At 40.3% G+C, this 20,232-nt stretch overlaps 1 pseudogene; it reads left to right on the forward strand.

Moving 5' to 3' along the window:
- Positions 1-15,193: 15,193 nt before the first annotated feature.
- LOC118654728 lies at positions 15,194-17,203 on the forward strand (annotated as a pseudogene).
- Positions 17,204-20,232: the final 3,029 nt, after the last annotated feature.

The raw sequence follows: 20,232 nt of genomic DNA on the forward strand, positions 1-20,232 counted from the left end.
CTCCAAAGAGCTTTGAATGATGAGGCAGAAGACCCAGGTTTGAGACCTTACTCTACTACCTCGAACTGCAAAGTAATAGGTTCAAACGGAGGTCATCTGGTTCAACACTGTCCTCCTCCTGCTATAAAATACATAAACTCCCTTATTGTCTGCCTGACAAGGACAGTCAGACTCTGCTTGCATGCCTTCAAAATAAGGAGATAAATCACTTAAAGTAAGCTATGCCACATTACTTAATTACTTTATCCCTCAGTTTCTCACCTGTTTAAATGATGGCATATCATATGGACATCAGAGGCCTTCTGTAAATATACAAAAAAGGAATGGTTGTGAATCTGTTAAGCATCCTCAGGTTTAAGTAGGCTGTTCAATGGGGTCAGAGAAAATAATTTTTTAAAATATATTTTTATTGATTTCAGAGAGGAAGGGAGAGGAAGAGAGAGATAGAAACATCAACAATGAGAGGGAATTATTGATAGGCTGCCTCCTGCACATCAGACCGAGCCTGCAACCCAGGCATGTGCCCTTGACCGGAATCAAACCTGGGACCCTTCAGTCCACAGGCTGACACTCTATCCACTGAGCCAAACTAGCTAGGGCAGAGAAAATAATTTTTTAAAGTATATGTGGGATTGGCTACTTTTGAAAAGTGGCAGAATGTTTTGCACCCATTTTTACAGTACATGGGGGGGACGGTAACTGTGAACCAATGACTGTAACTGATATGAGGAGCATAAGGTGGAGCTTGCATTCTCCTTGGGGGTGGGGTAAAGGGGATTCTCCCAAGCTCAGTTGGCTGAGAACACAGTGAGGAAGGATTCATCCTCAACAGATATGCACTTTTGGCTGTTGCAAGGGGAGGTATTGCAACTGGAACTGATCAATAGGGCACTGACAGTAGGCTCATGTACTAGGTTTGACACACTCCCAAAGATTGCCAACTTCTTTACTGATACATGGATTCCTGCCTCTGCGCAGAGGCATGCAGCCACATTGAGTCACGGAATACCTGTGCAACCATTGTGTAGGTTCAGGTTGCCAGGTATTAAGAGCTATGTGGTTGTTTTGTTTCCCTCTCCACACCTGCCAAAAGGATGGGAGAAAGGAAGGAGGAATGAGTTGGGAAGCAGCTTTTAAGGTCACACATCTTTAGGCCTTATCCCCAAGGACCTGTATTTGGGAGATATAATATAGAGCCCTTCTTATCACTTTCTGAGTCTAACAAATATGAATTTTCTTAGGACCAGAAGTAGAAAGACCAGGCCATAAGTTTCCCTTTGGCTTAGATATGTGTGAGCATACATTGTTAGTTAGGAAAGTTATCAAATTCTAGAACTCTGGGTTTGGAGGACTTCTTTAAGGTTATTTAGTCCATTCCCCTGCCTCGAGGCAGGCCTATACTTACCCCCTCCAAGACAAATGAAAATCTCTTGTTTTTAATATATTTTTATTGATTTCAGAGAGGGGGAGGGAGAGAGAGAGAGAGAGAGAGAGAGAGAGAGAGAGAGAGAAACATCAATGATGAGAGAGAATCACTGATAGGCTGCCTCCTGCATGCCTCCTACTGGAGATGGAACCCCCTCAACCTAGGCATGTGCCCTGACCAGGAATTGAACCATGACCTCCTGAGTTAAATGTTCAACCACTGTAACACACGGGCCAGGTGAAAATCTCCTATTTTTAAAATTCTGTAGAGATAAATATTAAACAGTCTCCTCTAGCTGCCTATTTCACTGCTTAATAACTTATGATGGGAAAGTTCTTTCTTTTGTCTGCCTACTTTGTGTTATAATTCATGCACTTATCTTAGTGCCCACAATGGGCAGTACATTTTTAAGGAATGGGATTGTGTGCTTATTATACTTATATGGAGCCATCCACAAATATGAATCAAATTTGTTGAAATTGCTCTTAGAACAGAACCAGGGACAAAGGGTAGAAGTTCACAGGAGGCTAATGATCACTCAAAGGAATAAGGACCTTGTGAAAAGATTAGAAGTGACCACAAGAGGAACCCTTTGAAAGACATGACATCCCTATTTCTAAGAGGGCTCAAGTAAAACAGTAAAACATGACTGTGATACTATAGTGGTAATACTTGTATGGTTGGGAATAGTGTAAAGTCCTTTTGCCCTTGATTTTCTGTATACTTTGTTTCCTTCACCTCCCTTTCAACCTGTGACTCCAACCCTTTACACAGTAAAAATCATTCTTAGCTTGTGAGCCTTTCAAAAACAGGCCCTTGACTGGATTTGGCCAAAACTCAGTAGTTTGCTGATACCTGTAGAATTCTGCCAATTCATGTTAAACAACTTTCACTGTGAAGAAATTCTCAACATCTAACTTTTGTTTCTTGTGATGCAGTTTAAGGCCATTTACTATTGTAGAAATTTTTCTGTAAAGGTCTTGTTGTTTCCCAAAATGTGCATCTCCTGATACTCTTGCCCATTTCTCAGAATTCTTCAGAATTTTCCTTCTCCCCAACAGCAGCATACTTTGATTCCTTCCTCACTTTCCCCTCTCTCCTTCCCCCACCAAATAATTTCTGAGGAAACCAAAATATAAGTGAAAAAAAAGTGAAACTGGAGAGAGAATTTTTGCAGCTACCAAAATATTGCCTCAGTTCCATTAGGCTCTGAACCTGTGGGTGGCAGTAAGTGGGCTTTCCAGACTGAATTCCAAGCCTCCTTGCTGTTAGTTCTCTAGAATCTTTCCATGACCTTTTTTTCAGGCCTTTCCCCTTTCTCAGTTAATTTATTGCCACCTAGGCTATAAGGGAAGCATGACATAATTTTTCTCTGTGTGTCCTACCTTTTTGTCTTTTGAAATAAGAATACAAACTCCACTGATGTTTTTTGGGAGACTGTTCAAAAGTATAAAAACATATATATCAAGTACTTACTATGTATTAAACACTGCTAGATACCTCCCCACTATCAACTTATAGATTCACCTCAAAAATTATTATTACCTTAATTTTCTACATGGTGAAACTGAGGGTCAGAGAGATTGAGTGATTTATCTGGGGTCAGTCACATAGCTATCAAGTGATAGAGTTATTATTAAGTTGAACCACATGAAATTGCCATTTTTATTGGCCAACAATAGTCTAATAATGACAATTTTATATGGTTCAACCTAATAGAATTTATGTAAACTTTATTAGGCTAGGAATGATTTTCTGTTTTCTTCACTGTTATGGCTCCATAGCCTAGACTAGTTCTCAATACATATTTGTTGAATGAGTGAATGCATGAAAAGGTATGTTTGTTTTTAAAGTACACTTTTTTCCCTATGGTGTTTCCCAAACTTCAGTCATTTTTTTAACACCTTCAAAATTTTGCCATAGACACATATTTAGGTACCTTTGAAAATTATCTAATAGATGTTGATCATACCCCAGTGGGATGCATGCCATTTTGGACACTGCTGATCTTAATACCCTCTTGGTTACAAGGAGGAATAAGAGTTAATACATTAGCAAAACAAAAACTCAAGTTATTAAAGGGTTTAGGATGTTAGCATTTCTCATTTTGCCTTCAGCTACCTGTTGCCAACACTAAGTTCCAAAGCCAGTGCTGTTGAGAGTTGGAGCTTCGTCTTGCCGCCCAGCCTCCACTTACGGAATGCAGGTTGTGCCTTGGGCATATTTTGCTGAGAAGACTGGGGCATTGGTCACCTTGTTCCATATCTTAAGACTGTGATTCCACACCAGGAGAGGCAAGTTGATAGAAGCACAGACTGCTGCTCTTTCCTCACCAAGTGCTTATGTCCTTAGAGGTGTCACTCAGACAGAAGCTTGCCATTGTTCCCACCCCCAGCTCTAGAGCCCTGTCTCAAAGATTTTGCTAGGGAGAGAGGCAGGCCATAAACAGAGAGATCCTAATCTCTTCCCAAATAAACCAATGCCCTTTTCAAGGAAGCATGGAAAAGTTTAAAATTGAGGGTACTCTCAAGAACAGTGGAGGTTGTGGTGAAAGGCATTTGTAAGAGATTTAAAATATAAGCTAAACTGTAAGCCAGCTAGTTTACAGAAGACAGCTGGGGAATAATACAGCTGAGAGGAGCCCTCTGGGGTCAGAAAAAATATCAAACACTCCTAGAAACCATTTCTTCAAAGGAGTCACAGTTTGACTGGACTAGTTTGTAGAGCAATTTATGCTCCAGGATATTGTTAAAAACAATTCAGCAATCATCCAGCTGTTAAACATGTGGGAAATTCACAAATATGTGACAATTAAACTACATACCTAAATAAACATTGGGCCAGAAAAGAAATCAGAAGGGAAATTAGAAAATATTTTGAGATAAATGAAAATGAAGATATAACATATCAAAATGTAAAGGATTCAGTCCTTAGATGGAAATTTATATCAGTCTATAAATGCCTATATAACAGTCCTACTTTATCTACTGCTTCACTTTTCACAGTTTCAGTTCAGTTACCCACCGTAAATCATAGTCTGAAAATATTAAATGGAAATTTCCAGAAATAAAAAATTCATGTTTTAAATTGCTCGCCATTCTGACTAGCATGATAAAATCTCATGCTGTCCCATTCAGTCCTACCCAAATAAACCAATGTCATTTGCAAGGAAGTATGAATCATCCCTTTGTCCAATGTATCCATGAGGTATAAGCTATCTGGCCATTAGTCACTTAGTAGCAGTCTTGGTTATCAGATTAACTGTCACAGTATCACAGTGCGTGTGTTCAAGTAACCATTATTTTACATAATAACATCACAGCCACATTGTTTTATTACAATATAACTTATAATTGTTCAAATTTATTATTATTGTTTTTAATTTCTTACTTGCATAATTTATAAATAAAACTTTTTCATATATATATATATATATATGTATATATATATATATATATATATATATATATATATATATATCCACTAAGGGTCTTGGAACATATATCCCACAAATAAGGGGGCTACTAAGAAAGAAGAAATATCTCAAATCAATAACCTAACCTTTATACCCTAAGGCACTGCAAAAATAACAAATTGAAGCTAAAGCAAGAAATAGAAAGGAAATAATAAAGATTAGAATGGAAATTAATGAAATAGATAATAAAAAAAAGCAATGCAAAAAATCAATGGAACCAAAAGCTTGTTCTGTGGAAAGATAAACAAAATTGGCAACCCTTTAGCTAAAGTTGTCAAGATAAAAATAGAGAAGACTCAATTTACTAGAATCAGAAATAAAAGAAGGGACATTACTACCAGCCTTACAGAAATGAAAAGGATTATAAAAGACTACTATGAATGATTTTAAGTCAACAAATTAGATAACTTAGATGAATGCACAAATTTCTAAAGAGGGACAAACTACTAGAGCTGTCTCAAGTAGAAATACCAATTTGACTAAACCTAAAATAAGTGAAGAGATTGAATTAATACTACAAAACCTACACACACAAAAAAGCTGAGACCCAAATGCTTTCAACACTGAATACTATGTGACATTTAATGAATAATTGATAACAATTATTTATAAAATATTTCAAAAATATGAGAGGAGGGAATACTTCCCAAATCATTTTATGAGGCCAGCATACTCTGATATCTAAACCAGGCAAACAAATCACAAGAAAAGAAAACTATAAACCAGTATTTATTATGAATATGGATATAAAATTCCTCAACAAAGTACTAGCGAACCAAATCCAGTATCATATAAAAAGAATTACTAGTATATACCTTGAACAAATGAGATTTATCACAGGAATGTAAGTTGTCTTAACATTTGAAAATCAATTAATGTAATACATCATGCCAATAGAATAAAATATAAATTCTCATGATCTTCTAAATAGATGCAGAAAAAAACATTTGACAACCAGCATATTTTTTTAATGATAAAAACATTCAACAAACTAGGAATAGAAGGGAACTTTCTTAACTTGATATAAGGGATATATGAAAATACCACAACTAACATCATACTGAATAAAAAATGTTTTCCCACTAAGAGCAGTGACAAAGCAAGGATGTCTGTTCTAGCCAATTTTATTTAACACTAGAGGCCCCGTGCATAAAAATTCGTGCACTCGGGGTGTCCCTCAGCCCAGCCTGTGCCCTCTTGTAGTCTAGGAGCCCTCAGGGGATGTCCACTTGCCAGCTTAGGCCAGCTCTCTGGGGGATCGGGTCTAAGCTGGCAGTCAGACATCCCTCTGGCAGATCTGGAGCCATTAGTCAGACATCTTTAACCCTGCCAAGGAGGCGGGAGAAGCTCCTGCCACCACCGCTGTGCTTGTAGCCATCAACTTGTGGCTGAGCCAAGCTCTCCCTGTGGGAGCACACTGACCACCACGGGGCAGCTCTTGCATTGAGCATCTGCCCCCTCGTAGTCAGTGTGCATCATAGTGACTGGTAGTTCTGGTTGTTCTGCTGTTAGGGTCAATTTGCATATTACCCTTTTATTATATAGGATTGTACTGGAATTTCTAGCCAGGATGGTTTGGCAAGAGAATGAACTAAAATTCATCCAGATTGGAAATAAAGAAATAAAATTCTTTCTATTCACAAATGATATGCTTGTGTATATTAAAAAATCCCAAGAAATCTAACAAATTAATAAAACTAATAAATGAGTTCAGCAAGGCTGCAGGATAAAGTATCAATATGCAAAAATCAATTGTATTTCTATACACTTTAAATGAAAAAAAAGGAAATTAAGAAAATAATTCCACTTGCAATAGCATCAATGATATACTTAGGATTAAATTTAACAAAACAAGTGCAAGATTTATGTTCTGAAAACTAAAAAATATTATTGAAAGATATTAATGAAGATCTAAATAAGTGGGAAAACATCATATGGACAGGAAGTCTTAACATTATTAAGTGAACAATATTCCCCACATTGATCTACAGATTTAATGCAATCATGATTAGAATAACAGCTGAGAAGATTCCAAGATGGCTACAGAGTAGGTGGGAGCTACACTCACCTGCTCCTGGCCCCAAACCGGTTTTACAGGTAAATTATAGAGCAAGCAACTTCAATAACCAACTGAAGGCTAGCTAAAATGAAATATTATAACCAAAGATTTACAAAAGAAGCCACATAAAGACTGGCTAGCCCCTGAACCCATGTGCAGTGGCTGAGAAGCCAGAGGGATAACACAGCTGCAAAACTTCCTTTCCCCAGGAGCATGGGATCTCAACCCCACACAGGGATGGGAAAAGGGGTCCACATAGCATGTGGTGGTAAAAATCAGTGGGGATTCAGTCCACCTGGGAAATCCAGACATCACCTTTTCAGGGACGAGCACTCCTATTGTTATAGCACCAGACTGCATAGTGCACTGCTGGTCTCTGACTGCTGGCAAGGCCACTCTGCTATGCTTAGGGCCTGTGGAAGGGTCTGCTAGCTGCACCTAGCAGTGACTTTGGGGGCCTAATTTTTAGGGATAGGTTCTTAGTTGAGACTCAGTTAGTTTAATCATTTTGCTGGCCCTGTCCTGCTGAGTTAAGCCATGAAGGGGGACCAGAGTGCCATGCAGAACTGGGACTTTTGGACAGTGTCACCTGGGAAGCTTTTTTCCAGGAAATAGACAGATGGGTGATGGCTACATTATGGTGGGAGGGCAATTCTGATCTCCACTGTGAGCTCAGCACTCACTATCCCTGGAAGAGAAAGAAGTGCCTGTCCCCCTCTTACAAGCTTGCAGGCACCACCTCCAATGAGAGATTGTTTGAATCCACCCTGATAAGTCCAGGACACCCTACTCTGCTGGGCTCAATCCCACATAGGGGAGGGAGAGTGACTCAAAGCTGGGACATTCAAAGTGTGAGATCCTCAGAGGTTTTTTCTGGTACTGGGACATAGTGCTTAGCCCTGTCCTGGGAGTTGGGCCAGCATCAACCACAATAGGAAACTCTTTTGATCTGTCCCCATGGGCCCAATGGTTCTGACTGGCTGAACCTGCTCTTACAGAGGGGAAGGCTGGCTTCCGCCAACCTGAACCGGTAGTGCACCCCTTCTGGGGGTACTAGAGTTGAGACTGTCAGAGACTGAGTGGTTTGGCTCTGAAGTAGGGGCCATTTTCCCCTTATTGAATGTCTGACCATGTAACCCCAAGTAGGAGAACCACTAATCCTCTCCTCCTGACCCCAGTTGCCCCAACCTACTGAGCTTGCAATCTGTGGAAGGGTCTGTGGATCACGGCCAGCCTAGGCCTGCTGTACAGTCTTTCTTCAGAAGGCTATGGAGGAAGACCAGGAAACATCAGGGGGATGCAGAGTAGCTGAAAGGTGGAGATGGACCTAAGGAAGCCTTGGTTCTTTTATAGGTCTGACCCCACCTCTAATCTTATATACAGATTCACCCCTCTCATGCATACCCAGGCCCAGCCGACACAGCCACAATGTAAACAGTTTGGTAGACCCTGGCAAGTAGCTCAAGACTGGTCATAAACAACATCTGATATAGACCTATTCCTGAACCCCATGTAAGTAGAACCAAAGCAAACACAACCAGTTCTGGGTTTCAAACCACAACAGAGCTTGACCAAACTAGCCTACTCAAGCAACAAATGTAGTGGAGGATTCTGGTAAGCAAAAGACCATACTGGGAATAACTTTGCCTTGGGGGTCAGCCCCTGTACAGGAACTCATACATGGTGATTGAGGTTTATCTAATAGTAAGCCAGTTTGAAGGGTTAACTCCTACTACAAAAGGGCCAAAAGAATTTAAGACTCAACTACAGCAGGAGAGTGCACATAGCCCATAAGAAACATTCCTGGAGCACAGAAATAAGGGAAGATTGTGCCACTGAGCCCCAAAAGACATCTTCATAATAAAGCCATTATAATAAGTTTGAGAGTCATAGCCATTCTTCCTAACACAGAGAGACAAAATGGGAAGACAAATACACCAAATGAAAGAACAAGAGAAATCCCCTGAAAAATAATTAATGAAATGGAAGCAACCAAAATACCAGATCCAGAATTTAAAACAATGGTTAGAGGAAGCATGAGTGATCTCAGTGAAAACGTATACAAAAAGATAGCAAGTATCAAAAAGAACATACAATCCATAAAAAGAAACCATTCAGAAATGAATAGCACAGTAGATGAAATAAATAGCAGGTTAGATGAAGAAAATTTACTAGTAGAGGACAAGATAACAGAGAGCACACAAGCAGATCTTCAGAACAAAAAGTTAATTTTTTAAAAGTGAGGACTATCTAAGGGACCTTTGGGACAGCCTAAGCACAAAAGCAACTGTATCATAGGGGTACCAAAAGTTGAAGAGAGTGAGCAAGGGATAGAGAACTTGTTGAAAGAAATAATGGCTGAAAACTTTCCTAACCAGCTGAAGGAAAATGTCACACGAGTTTGGGAAGTACAGAGAGTTCCGATCAAGATGAACCCAAAGAGGCCTGCATAAAGACACATCATAGTTAAATTGCCAAAGATAAAAGACAAAGAATCTTAAAAGCAGCAAGAGAAAAACAATTAGTTACCTACACAGGAGCTCCTATAAAACTGTCAGCTGATTTCTCAACAGGAATATTTCAAACCTAAATGGATTAGTATGAAATATTCAAAGTGATGAAAGGGAAGGGTTTACAACCTAGCAAGGCTATAATTTAAAGTTGAAGGTAAAATAAAGAGCTTCCAAACCCAAACACACAGACACACACATACACACACACACACACACACACACACACACACACACACACACATCTAAAAGAGTTCATTACAAGGAACTTTCAAGGGCATGCTTTAAGAAAAAGAAAGAAAACAAAATAAACCGAGAGAGAGGGACATAGCTATAAAGAATAAAATGACAAGAAATAATTATCTGTCAATAATAACCTTAAATGTAAGTGAATTAAATGCTTCAATCAAAAGACAGGTTTGCCAAAACCGGTTTGGCTCAGTGGATAGAGACTCAGCCTGCGGACTGAAAGGTCCCAGGTTCGATTCCAGTCAAGGGTATGTACCTGGGTTGCAGGCACATCCCCAGTAGGAGATGTGCAGGAGGCAGCTGATCGATGTTTCTCTCTCATCGATGTTTCTAACTCTCTATCTCTCTCCCTTCCTCTCTGTAAAAAATCAATAAAATATATTAAAAAACAAACAAACAAACAAAAACCCAAAAGACAGGTTAGTTGGGAATGGATAAGAAAACCTGACTCATATATATGCTTTCTACAAGAGGCCAACCTCAAAACAAAACATATACACAGGCTGAAAATAAAGGGATGGAAAAGTTTTCCATGGAAATGAAACAAAAAAATAACTGGGGTAACAATAGATATATCTGGTAAAATAAACTTCAAAACAAAGGCCATAAAAAGAGGCAAAATAGTTAATTACATGATACTAAAGGGATCAATACAAGAGGATATAAGACTCATAAACATTTACTCATCCAATATAGGAGCACCTAAATATATGAAAAATGAGTCAATAAATTCAAGAATATTGAAATCATAGCATACATCTCTGACCTTAATGATATGAAAATACAAATCAGTTACAATAAAAAACTGAAAAATATTCACATTGAGTCTAAATAACATTTTATTAAACAATGAATAAATTAAAATGATATCAAGCAAGAAATCAAAATTTAACTGGAGACAAGTGAAAATGAACACACAACAACCCAAATTCTATGGGACACAGAAAAAGAAGTCCTGAGAAGGAAGTTCATAGCATTAAAGACCTACCTTAAAAAGCATGAAGAAAACAAATCAACAATTTTACCTTATACATAAAGGAACTAGAAAAATAACAACAAAAAAGCTCAAAGTAGAAGAAATTAAATAATAGATTAGAAAGGAAATAAATGACATAGAGACTAAAAACAAAAAATACAGATGATCAATGAGCCTGGCTGGTTTTGCTCAGTGGTTTAGCTTCAACCTATGAATCAAGGTGTCGCAGTTTCATTCCTGCCAGGGTTGCAGACTCCATCCCCAGTAGGGGTTGTGCAAGAGGCAACCGATCAATGATTCTCTCTCATCATTGATGTTTCTATCTCTGTCTACCTCTTCCTTCCTCTCTGAAATCAATAAAAACATATTTTTAAAAGAATCAATGAAACCAAGAACTGGTTCTTTGAAAAGATAAACAAGATTGACAAACCTTTCACCAGACTCATCAAGAAACAGACAGAACACCCAAATAAATAAAATCAGAAATGAAAGAGGCAAAGTAACAATTGATACCTTATGATTGTAAAGAAAATACTTCAGCTTTGATAATGTTAGGTCGTAATCTTTTGATAATAAATCTGGTACCATTACAAAGACCCCATTTACTATTGAGATTTCTCAATAGCATGATGATTGCTCCCACTTTCAATTTTAATTTATGACACGGCATTCCCGAAGGAGTAATACTATTAAGAAATTTGTTGGGAAAATTTTCCTTTTTGCATCATCTGTGGAATCAATGGAATCATCACTCAAATATGTGTGAAAATCTCCATCGAGTATATCCAAATTTTCTTCATTTAATTTTTTAACATGCTCATTTTTTGGACAAAGAATTGGACGTTTAGATATATCTTATATAATAAAAGGGTAATATGCAAATCAACTGAATGGCAAAACGACCAGTGGCTATGATGTGCACTGGCTACCAGGGGGCAGATGCTCAGCACAGGAGCTGCCCCCTGGTGGACAGTGCGCACTCACGGGGAGAGCGCCGCTCAGCCAGAAGCCAGGCTCAGTTCTGGTGAGTGCAGTGCAGTGGCAGAAGCCTCTCCCACCTCTGCGGCAGTAGGTCATTACATGTAATATATGTATACTAATAAAAGACAAAGATGCTAATTGACTGTACCTTCGCTATGCCCCAAGCCACTCCCACCAGCCAAGCAGAGTGACTATATGCAAATTAACCCAACCAAGATGGCGGCTGGCAGCCAAGGAACTGGAGCAAGCAGGAGGCCTTGGTTGCCCCAGTGATGGAGGAAGCCAAGCTTCCCGCCTGCCCTGAGCTGGCTGTGGTCTCCACTCATGGCAACAAAGTTTCAATTTTAGAAGACAAATAAATCCCAGATACCTGCTTCCAGCTAGCCTTCACTGGGAGCTTTGGTGGCTGGGAGCTGTGGCCATCCTGCAAATAGCCATCAGCCCCTCACCCAGGATGGCCTTACCCTCATGGGGTGAGGGCCCCAACTGGGGGGCTTAGCCACCCTGAAACCAGCCATTAGCCCCTCACCCAGATGGGCAAGGCACCCCAGCAGGACCCCCCCATCCTGAAGGGCCTGTGGCCAGCCTGCAAACGGACCTCAGCCCCTCACCCAGGTTGGCCAGGTACCCCAGTGGGGATCCCCACCCTGAAGGGGCTATGGCCAGCCTGAAAACAGCTATCAGCTAATCACCCAGGCTGGCCACATCCTCATGGGGTGAGAGTCCCTGCTGGGGGGCTTGGCCAGCCTGAAAACGGCCCTCAGCCCCTCACCCAAGAGGGCCAGGCACCCCAGTAGGGACCCCCACACTGAAGGTGATGTGGCCAGCCTGAAAACAGCCATCAGCTCCTCACCCAGGCTGGCCAGGCACCCCACGGGGGGGGCCCTACCCTTAAGGGGCTGTGGGCAGCCTGCAAACAGCCATCAGCCCCTCACCCAGGCTGGCCAGGCACTCCTATATAATAAAAGGGTAATATGCAAATTGACCCTAACAGAAGAACCACTGGGAATGAGTGGTCACTATGCCACACACTGACCACCAGGGGGCAGATGCTCAATGCAGGAGTTGCCCCCCTGGTGGTCAGTGTGCTCCCACAGGGGGAGCTCTCCTCAGCTACAAGCCAGGCTGACGGCTGCCAGTACAGCAGTGATGGTGGGAGCCTCTCCTGCCTCCAGAGCAGCACTAAGGATGTCCAACTGCAGCTTAGGCCTGCTCCCCGCTGGCAAGTGGACATCCCCTGAGGGCTCCCGGGCTGCCAGAGGGATGTCTGACTGCCAGCTTAGGCCCAATCCCTCAGAGAATGGTCCTAAGTCAGCAGGTGGTCATCCCCCAAGGGGTCCCAGACTGCGAGAGGGCACAGGCCGGGCTGAGGGATCTCCCCCGAGTGCAAAAATTTTTGTGCACCAGGCCTCTAGTTTTTAATGTTATCTATAGCAGTGGTTCTCAATCTTGGATGCACATTAGAATCACTTGGGAATCTTTTTAAAATCCTGACTCCTGGGCCTCATCCTCTGGAAATTGTTTCTTTGTTATGGGGTGGGGCCACAACATTAGTAACAAAGAAACAGAATTAAAACTTTATTATGGGGAGCCGCTACAGTGTTTTGGAAAGGTTCAAACCTTGGACTGATGAGAGGGCACAGTCCTTTCATTGCCACATGCAAGTCCCAGCTTGGAGGGCAGGGCCCTCCCAGCACAATTATAGCCAACATCTGTCGTTGTAGGCTTGAACCTATGGTCCAAACACGTGGCCCCACGTGCCTGAGTGATGTGGGCTTGATAGAGTTCAGGTACATGTAGTTGAGTAGGATTGAAACCCAGGAGAATGTTGTAAACATCTTGGTCACGCCCTTACTTTGCCTCGAAGCATCTGCTACAAAATAAAGGCATGTCTGTGGGCGTGGTCACTGTCTCTCAGTGAAGCAGCATCCCACCGAGACTCGGCTTTAATTCTCTTGTCTGTCTTTTCTAAGCCTTTCAGCCTCCCCCACTCAGGTTCATCCTTGGCTGTGCTGGCGCGGCACACTTTATAAAGATAATGCCTCCACATTCCCAGGGCAGGTTCCTGCCTCAAACCCCGCCCTTACAGGAAACAGCTCTGGGAAACAGCTCCGGGGAGGGCGCAGCCATTGCCAAGACAACCCCTGCAGGACTGACTTCCTTTCCCTTCGTCACAGCAGTTCTGGTCCTGATGAACACCGCCCAGGGTTTTTATACAAGTAGATTATTTCTTTGAAATATATTTTATTGATTTTTTTACAGAGAGGAAGGGAGAGGGATAGAGAGTTTGAAACATCGATGAGAAAGAAACATCGATCAGCTGCCTCCTGCACACCCCATACTGGGGATGTGCCCACAACCAAGGTACATGCCCTTGACCGGAATCGAACCTGGGACCCTTCAGTCCGCAGACCGACACTCTATCCACTGAGCCAAACCGGTTAGGGCTATGCTGAACTTTCTGTTTCTCTGTGCCAGTTCACCTTATTGTTGCAGGCCTTCCCTTATTTTTCCATGCCTCCCCCTTTGAGTCCAGAAACATTTCCTTATTTCTGCATAGTTGGTTTCTGTGATTAGGCTGCTCAAACTGTCCTGTCTTCCCCTGCCTAAGTTCCACCTGCTTTTGTTTTCCCACTGGACCCCTGCCCTATCTTCCTGCATTTACAGTTAACCCTCTCAACCCCCCTACTAGGAATATATCCTAAGGAACCAGAGACAACAAGCAGAAAGAATATATGCACCCCTATGTTCATAGAAGCACAATATATAATAGCTAAAATTTGAAAATAGCCCAAGTGTCCATCAGCAGATGAGTGGATATAAAGCTGTGGTACATGTACACAATGAAATACTGCAAAACTGTTAAAAAGAAAGAACTCTTACCATTTGTAAAAGCATGGATTGATCTGGAGGTATTATGCTAAGTGAAATAGGCCAGTCAGAGAAATAGTAAGTATCACATGATCTCACTCATGTGCTATCTAATGAACAAAATGAACTGATGAACAATATAGATCCTGAGACTTAGAAGCATGAAACAGATGGACGAATTTCAGAGGGAAGTTAGGGGTGGGGAATAGGTGGGGAGTGATTAACAGGGAAACTTATATGTCTAAATACATAGCCCATCGACACATACAATAGAGTGTTGAAGGACTTGGAGGTTTGGTGTAGGGTGGAGGGGGTCAATGAGAAAAACAAACAAAAGGGACATCTGTAATACTTTCAACAATAAAGATAATTTTAAAAAAAACACAGATGAAAACAATCCCATTTGCTATTGCTACAAAAGAAATAAGTTACCTAAGAATATATTTAACCTGTACTCATAAAATTATAGGACACTAAAGAAAGAAATTGAAGAAAAAACAAATAAGAGGAAGCATAAATTATGTTCATGGATTGGTCATATTAACATCATTGAAATGTCTATACTATACCCAAAGCGATCTATAGAATTAACAGAATTCCTATTTAAAAACCAATGGCGGGACCAGAGAGCTTGACGACGCGCCCCATGGCCGAATCTGCTGGGCTGTCCCCGGCTGGCCGCAAGACCCGGGCCCACCACGCCTCTCGAAAGGCCGCAGGTACTAAACAGACAAGCACCTTGAAACAGTAAGATGCTTCTAAAAGGAAAGCAGAACTAGAAGAGACTGTGAGAAAGAAGATTGAGTTTGAGAGAAAAGCTCTACATATTGTTGAACAACTTTTAGAAGAGAATATTACAGAAGAATTCTTAATGGAGTGTGGGAAGTGTATCATACCTGCTTACTACAGCGATGTCGTGGATGAACGTTCTATTATCAAGCTCTGTGGTTATCCCTTATGTCACAAGAAGCTAGGAATAGTACCAAAACAGAAATATAAAATTTCTACCAAAACCAATAAAGTCTATGATATTACTGAAAGAAAGTGTTTTTGCAGCAATTTTTGTTATAAAGCATCTAAGTTTTTTGAAGCACAAATTCCTAAAACTCCAGTATGGGTTCGAGAAGAAGAAAGGCACCCTGATTTTCAGCTGTTACAGGAGGGACAAAGTGGCCATTCTGGAGAAGAAGTACAGTTATGCAGTAAGACCATTAAAACATCAGATGTTGACAATCCTGGCCATATTGAGAAGCAATATGAATCTAATTCTTCTAGCATTCATAGTGATAGTAGCAGTGATAATGAGCAAGACTTTGTTTCCTCCATTCTACTAGGAAACAGACCAAATGCAACGGGTATAAGGCAACAGCTGCACATAAAAAGCATCATGAAAAAGAAAGCTTGTCAAAAATCTAACTTCAAGCAAAAAGACAAAGAACAGGCAGTAATAAGTATTACTGAGCAGTTAGGCAATTGCAGATTAGATAGTCAGGAGAAAGCTGCTACTTGTGAGCTTCCTTTACAGAAGGTAAATACTCAGGTTTCTTTAAATAGTCCTTCAAGAGAAAACTTAGATGCCTCAGAAATTCCTGAAAATAAATACAATAGTTCAGAAATAACTTTAGTAGGCATAAGTAAGAAAAGTGCTGAACATTTTAAGAGGAAATTTGTCAAATCAAACCAAGTTTTTACGTCAGCTTCTAGTTCAGTGCAGGTGTGTCCTGAAGTTGCGAAGGCAAACTTACTTAAAGTTCTGAAGGAGACTTTGATTGAGTGGAAGACAGAAGAAACTTTGAGGTTTTTGTATGGCCAGAATTATGCTTCTGTGTGTCCAAAACCCTCTTCAGTCCCTCTGGTTAAAGAAGAAGAGCTTAATTAAGATGACATAAACTCTGACCCAGATAGTCATTCCCCCACCTTGCGGGAATCTCAGGACAGCTTGGATGAGTCTTTCCCTTTCAGGGCCTCAGATACAGCCATTAAACCACTGCCAAGTTATGAGAGCTTGAAAAAGGAAACTGAAACATTAGACCTAAGGATCAGAGAGTTTTATAGAGGACTGTATGTTTTAAATGAAGAAACCACCAAATCACAAGACTCAGAAGAGCATGATCCCACCTTTCCACTGATAGATTCAAGTTCTCAGAACCAGATTAGAAAACGCATCGTACTCGAAAAATTGAGTAAAGTATTGCCTGGACTTTTGGGGCCTCTTCAGATTACATTAGGAGATATTTACACACAACTTAAAAATCTTGTTCGAACTTTCAGATTAACAAATAGAAATATTATACACAAACCTGCAGAATGGACCTTAATTGCTATGGTGTTGCTGTCATTACTGATGCCGATTCTTGGCATTCAGAAGCATTCTCAAGAAAATATGGTGTTTACACAGTTTCTAGCTACCCTGCTTGAAGAATTACATTTAAAGAATGAAGACCTTGAAAATTTAACCATCATATTTAGAACCAGCTGTTAAACAGAGTGGTGTACTTCATGAAGAATGAATAGAAAATGAACTGTACACCATTTCTAGAATTCTGGCCACAATAATGATCTGGTGATGACTGACAGCTAGCTTTGTTCCAAGAAAAACCTTTACCTTCTCAGATTTCAACCCCTTCCCTCTCAGCCCCTAACTATACAGAGTGACTTCCCAGGTAGAGAGGGACCATTATTCCAACCAGGATATACAAGTCCTTGCATCCCTGGCTATAAGACATAGGATTTTTACCTGAAAATAAATGAATATTTAAGAAAAAAAACCAATAGCATACTTCAAAGATCTAGAACAAACATTACAAAAATTTATAGAGAACCTAAAAAGACACTGAATAGCTTCAGCAATCTTGAGAAAGAACAAAGTTGGAGGGATCACAATACCAGATATCAAACTGTACTACAATGCAATCGTGATCAAAACAGCCTTGTACTGGCACAAGAACAGGCATATAAATGAATGGAACAGAATAGACACCCCAGAAATTGACTCATGCCAATATGGGCAATTAATATTTGACACAGGTGGCAGGAACATACAATGGAGTAAAGGCAGTCTCTTCAATAAATGGTGTTGGAAAATTGGACAGATAGATGCAAAAAAATGAAGCTAGACCATCATTTTGCACTATACATAAAAATAAACTCAAAATATATGTAATACTTATATGTAAGTAACAGAACCATAAATATTCTAGAACAGTGGTTCTCAACCTGTGGGTCGAGACCCCTTTGGGGGTCGAACGACCCTTTCACAGGGGTCACCTAACACCATTGGAAAATACATATATAATTCCATATTGTTTTGTGATTAATCATTGTGCTTTAATTATGTTCAATTTGTAACAATGAAAATACCTCCTGCATATCAGATATTTACATTACGATTCATAACAGTAGCAAAATTACAGTTATGAAGTAGCAACGAAAATAATTTTATGGTTGGGGGTCACCACAACATGAGGAACTGTATTAAAGGGTCGTGGCATTAGGAAGGTTGAGAACCACTGTTCTAGAAGAAATCATAGGCAGTAAAATTTCAGGCATTTCTCATAGCAATATTTTTTGCCAATATATCTCCTGGGACAAGGGAAACAAAGGAAAAAATAAACAAATGGGAGCACATCAAACTAAAAAAGCTTCTGCACCGCAAAAAACCATGAACAAAATGAAAAGGGAACCGAGTATATGGGAGAACATATTTGCTAAGATACATCTGACAAGGGTTTAATTTCCTGAATATATCAAGAACTTAACACCAGGAAGACAAACAATCCAATTAAAAAATATCAAAGGACCTCAACAATCACTTCTCCAAAGAGGACATACAGCCTGGTCAGAGTGGCTCAGTTGGGTCAATGTCATCCTGTGCACTGAAATGTTGCTGACTTATTCCTGGTAAGGGCACATACCTGGGTTACAGATTTGATCCCTGTTTGTGGCACCTACAGAAGGCAACAGATCTGTTTCTCACTCTAAGTGTGTCCTTGGGTGATGATAAAAAAAAATAGAGGGCACACAGATGGCCAAGAGACATATGAAAAAATGCTTACTGACACGAATCATTAGAGAGATGCAAATTAAAACTACAATGATGTATCTTCTCGCACCTGTCAGAATGGCAACCATCAATAAATCAACAAATGACAAGTGCTGGCGAGAATATGGAGAAAAGGGAACCTTTGTGCATTGTTGGTGGGAATGCAGACCAGTGCAGCCACTGTGGAAAACAGTATGGAGTTTTCTCAAAACTTTAAAAATGGAACTGCCTTTGACCCTGAGATGCCATTTCTGGTAATATATCCTAAGAATCCCAAAACACTAATTCAAAAGAATGTATGCACCCCTACTATGTTCATTGCAGCGTTATTTAAAATAGATAAAATCTGGAAACAGCCAAAATGCCCAGGAGTGGATGAATGGGGAAAAAAATGCTGTGGTACATTTACACCATAGAATAGTACTCAGCCATAAAGAATAAGGAAATCTTACTTTTTGGACACCATGGATGGACCTGGAGATTATTAAGCTCAGTGGAATAAGCCAGTCAGAGAAAGGCAAATACCATATGAACTCATCTATATGTCGAATCTAATAAACGAAATAAACTGATGAACAAAATAGAAAGAGGCATGGATACATGGAACAGATAGCTGCCAGAAGTGATGGGGGAGCATGACTGGATGAAAGAAGATGAAGGGATTAATCAAAGAAAATATACATGCAGGGCACATAGACACACATAACAGTGTGGTGATAGCCAGTGGGAAAGGGTGATGGGGGTGAGGTAGAGTTGGGCAAAGGCGGGGGCGGGGAGGAGTGGGGATGGAAAGATACTTTGCTTGGGACACTGGGTGCACAAAGCAGTTTGCAGATGATGTTTTATTGAGTTGTACACTTGATACTTGTTTCATTTAGCCAACTATTGTCACCCTAATAAATTCAATTTAAAAAAAGAATACTAGCTGATTTCTTTGTGGTAAGACCAAGACAGGTAGATTCTAAAAGTTATGCGGAATTGCAAGGGATCCAAAATGGCCAAAACAGTTTTGGGGGAAAACAGCAAAATAGGAGGATTCACAAATCTTGAATTTTATATTTACAAGAAAGCAACAATTATTAAGAGAGCGTGGCACTGGCACAAGTATAGATTTTGAGAGTCCAGAAAAACAAACAAACAAACATCTAAATTCAACTGATTTTCCACAAAGATGCCAAGCCCATCCAATAGGAAAATAATAGTCTTTTCAATGAACAATGCTAAGACAATTGGATAGGCATATACAAAATAATGAAGTTGGAACTTTACTTCAATCATTTACTAAAATTAACTAAAAATGAGTTAAAGACCTAAATTTCAGAGCTATGAAACTGGACAACGAATGGGTCTATACTGCCTGTCACTACTTGAGTCAATTAAGCAGAGACAGGGTTGAATCATATATGAGCATTTTTATTTTCCAATATTGCTGACAACATGGAAGAGCAGTAGGTCATCCACAAAAATCTGTTCTACCCCCACCCCCATAAGCCAGCTGCTTATATTAGGTAATGTTCTTCCTGTTACCCTTCGTCACTCCCTTTGCAGTTTGAGACCATTCATCCTCAGTTAAAATTCACTGTAAAAGTTTCTTTCTTTTTGTTCCAAGTGCTGAGCCCCTCTTCCTTTGGACACATTCCCGG

Source organism: Myotis myotis, unplaced genomic scaffold (genome assembly GCF_014108235.1).
Source record: "Myotis myotis isolate mMyoMyo1 unplaced genomic scaffold, mMyoMyo1.p scaffold_m19_p_4, whole genome shotgun sequence".
NCBI classification, from domain to species: Eukaryota; Metazoa; Chordata; class Mammalia; order Chiroptera; family Vespertilionidae; genus Myotis; species Myotis myotis.